General features: G+C 46.1%; 3 non-coding genes across 3 annotated transcripts, besides 6 other annotated features; all 3 read right to left on the reverse strand.

The window, feature by feature from the left end:
- Positions 1-28: part of a microsatellite that runs on past the window's edge.
- Positions 29-85: 57 nt separating this feature from the next.
- Positions 86-133: a sequence feature (T-rich).
- Positions 134-945: 812 nt separating this feature from the next.
- Positions 946-1,019: a microsatellite.
- Positions 1,020-1,072: 53 nt separating this feature from the next.
- Positions 1,073-1,105: a microsatellite.
- Positions 1,106-1,517: 412 nt separating this feature from the next.
- On the reverse strand, positions 1,518-1,628 carry Tc00.1047053505951.10. Its single transcript, XR_008255309.1, has one exon. It is a non-coding gene; the product is annotated as a spliced leader RNA (transcript).
- A 540-nt stretch (positions 1,629-2,168) lies between these two features.
- Tc00.1047053505951.20 lies at positions 2,169-2,281 on the reverse strand. The gene has a single exon (XR_008255310.1). It is a non-coding gene; the product is annotated as a spliced leader RNA (transcript).
- Positions 2,282-2,774: 493 nt separating this feature from the next.
- On the reverse strand, positions 2,775-2,876 carry Tc00.1047053505951.30. The gene has a single exon (XR_008255311.1). It is a non-coding gene; the product is annotated as a spliced leader RNA, 5' partial (transcript).
- Positions 2,876-2,896: a microsatellite.
- A 51-nt stretch (positions 2,897-2,947) lies between these two features.
- Positions 2,948-2,970: a microsatellite.
- The last annotated feature ends 26 nt before the right edge of the window (positions 2,971-2,996 follow it).

The following is a 2,996-nucleotide window of genomic DNA, read 5'->3' on the forward strand; positions in this document are numbered from 1 at the left end:
ATGTATATGTATATATATATATATATATTTAGTATTTGCTCCTTGACTTCCCGCCATCTGTAGTCACCGCTTCATCTCTCACCCATTTTTTTCCTTTCATTTCCTTGTCTTTCTTTTTTTTTCTTTTTTTTTCATCTTTTGGCCATTTTCCTTTCATTCATTGACAAACTATGTAAAGCCGTTGTTACTGCCTTCTTCCCGTCATGTTCCCCACACACACACACACACTACTCTGATCATCAAAACACGTCATCCGTACATGACCGTGTGAGTCATGGACACGTTCAAAGGGGCGAGTAGGAAACAATGTTTTTTTTTTTTTTTCAACCCATATTTGCTCTTGTTTCTCTGAGGCGGGGCCCTCCCTCGCATTTTCACTTGTGCTTCTTTTCTTTTCTTTTTTCTTTGTTCTCCCTATTCCATCGTGAATGGCCTCCACCACAAATCCCACATCTGATTTCTCACACCCCCGCCCCGTTTGTTTGCATTTCGCTAAACTCCAACAGCGCCTGTGTGCCCATGGCAGCCATGGGAGGCGATCCAGTGAAGTGTGCGTCCGGACGTAGCCGTGCCCCCTTTCCTGCCCGCAAAAAAAATATATATATATGGCAGTCGATGGAGAACAACACACGATGCGGGCACAGTGCACATCACACCTCCGAAAGGGCTCATAGCGGCTCGTAGGCCAATCCAAAGAAACAAATTCGCTAGACGTGTTTTTTTTTTTAATGGTCCCCGTGACCGTTGGGAAATCACAAAGCGGCAGTAATTTATTATCCCAAGCAAGCAAGCAAGCAAAAAAAACTAAAACAGGGCCTCTCAACCCCGCACCCCTCGGCGCAGAAAGTAGCGGCGGTTTTTGGGTGGTGGATTCCTGAGGAGAAAAAGTACCGCACTCGCCGCACTCCGACGCAATGTATTTTTGCGGAAAAAAATCAGTTAATCAACAAACAACACAAAAAAACAAACACGTTATTTGACAAAAAAACAAAGACAACAACAACAACAACACAAACAAAACACGCTATCATCTGCCCTCGCTCCTTCTGGGCACAAATTTTTTGTAAAAGCCTAATAATAATAATAATAATAATAATAATGGTAACCATTGCGCAGCCAAAGACACAGAACCATAAGCAAAACAAAAAAACTTGTTCCCCGCCGCAACACACATAAAAACAACAACAAAAAGTAAACATCCAAAAAAAAACAGCACCAACAGAAAAAAAGGGTAAAAAAAAAACGGTCGCCACAAATGTGCAAATATCCATGCGTTTCTTTTCTGCACGCCACTACTTCGTCTGCAAAGACTGCAATTCAGTTGTGCTGCCGTCGCGCTGCACTGAAATGAGTGGCCGCCGCAAAAATAAATAAAAAATACCACATTCAATAAAATACAAAATACATAAACGTAGAAAAAAAAGTAGAAAAAATGGAACGTAGGGGATAATTGTAAAACTAAAAACAAAACTGGAAATCAGTTGCACGATGGTATAGGGCTGATATATATATATAAAGGGTCCATGGACCCCGGTCAAAAGAAATTGACCAAACATAACCGCCAGAGGCGGGTTGGAAGCTTAGCGTACCAATATAGTAAAGAAACTGTATCAATAATAGCGTTAGTTGAAAGGAGTTGCGTCCCACAACGGCCTTCAATTTTGATGAGGGGTTTTTTGCGGCACTTGGGACCGTGTACAAAAACCCCATTTTTATTAGGGGTTGTACGCGGTCACTGGGGCCTGTGTACAAAAGTCCCCCCCTCCCAGGCCACACTGGGGAGGGGTCAGGGTCCGGGATGTCGGCCCCGGGATAGCGCCGTGGACGGCGTCAGGGGGCGGAAAAGACGCACATGGTGAGCGTGGAACGCCAAATGAAGACGAGTGAGTGAGCAAAGCAAAAAAGAAGGAAAAAACACAAAAACACCGGAAAACACAGGAAGCGGTGCAGCATACGCGGAGAAAAGGGCGAATAAAAGGAGCGAGACGGAGAAAACACGAGGCACAACAAAGATGCAGGCAATAGCAGCCATGAAGCGAAGATGAGGGGGCCCGAAGGAGGTGGCGGACACGCAACGTGGGGGAGGGGGGGGCAGCCGCACGAGGGGGTACGGGGCTATATATATATATGTGTATATATGGCAGACACACCCATTAAAAAAAAAAAAAGGGTCCGTGGACCCCGGTCAAAAGAAATTGGACCCAAACATAACCGCCAGAGGCGGGTTGGAAGCTTCGCGTACCAATATAGTACAGAAACTGTATCAATAATAGCGTTAGTTGAAAGGAGTTGTGTTCCACAACGGTTTTCAAGTTTTGATGAGGGGTCCTTCGCGGCACTTGGGACCGTGTACAAAAACCCCCCCCCCCCCTCCCAGGCCACACTGGGGAGGGGTCAGGGTCCGGGACGTCGGCCCCGGGATAGCGCCGTGGACGGCGTCAGGGGGCGGAAAAGACGCACATGGCGAGTGTGGAACAGCAAATGCAGCCGAGTGTGCGAGCAAGGCAAAAACACCGGAAAACACAGGAAGAAGCGCGGCATACGCGGAGAAAAGGCGAATAAAAGGAACGAGACGGAGAAAAGGTGAAGCACAACAAAGATGCAGGCAATAGCAGCCATGAAGCGAAAATGAGGGGGCCCGAAGGAGGTGGCGGACACGCAACGTGGGGGGGGGGGGGCAGCCGCACGAGGGGGTACGGGGCTATATATATATGGGTATATATATATAGGGGTATATGGATATGGCGGACAGACCCACAAAAAAAAAAAAAAAAGGGGTCCGTAGACCCCGGTCAAAAGAAATTGACCAAACATAACCGCCAGAGGCGGGTTGGAAGCTTCGCGTACCAATATAGTACAGAAACTGTATCAATAATTTTTTTTTTTTTTTTTTTTTATATGGGTATATATATATAGGGGTATATGTATATATGGCGGACAGACCCACAAAAAAAAAAAAAAAAAAAAAAAGGGGTCCGTAGACCCCGGTCAAAAGA

Source organism: Trypanosoma cruzi, assembly GCF_000209065.1.
Source record: "Trypanosoma cruzi strain CL Brener chromosome Unknown tcruzi_1047053505951, whole genome shotgun sequence".
In the NCBI taxonomy this organism is placed as follows: domain Eukaryota; phylum Euglenozoa; class Kinetoplastea; order Trypanosomatida; family Trypanosomatidae; genus Trypanosoma; species Trypanosoma cruzi.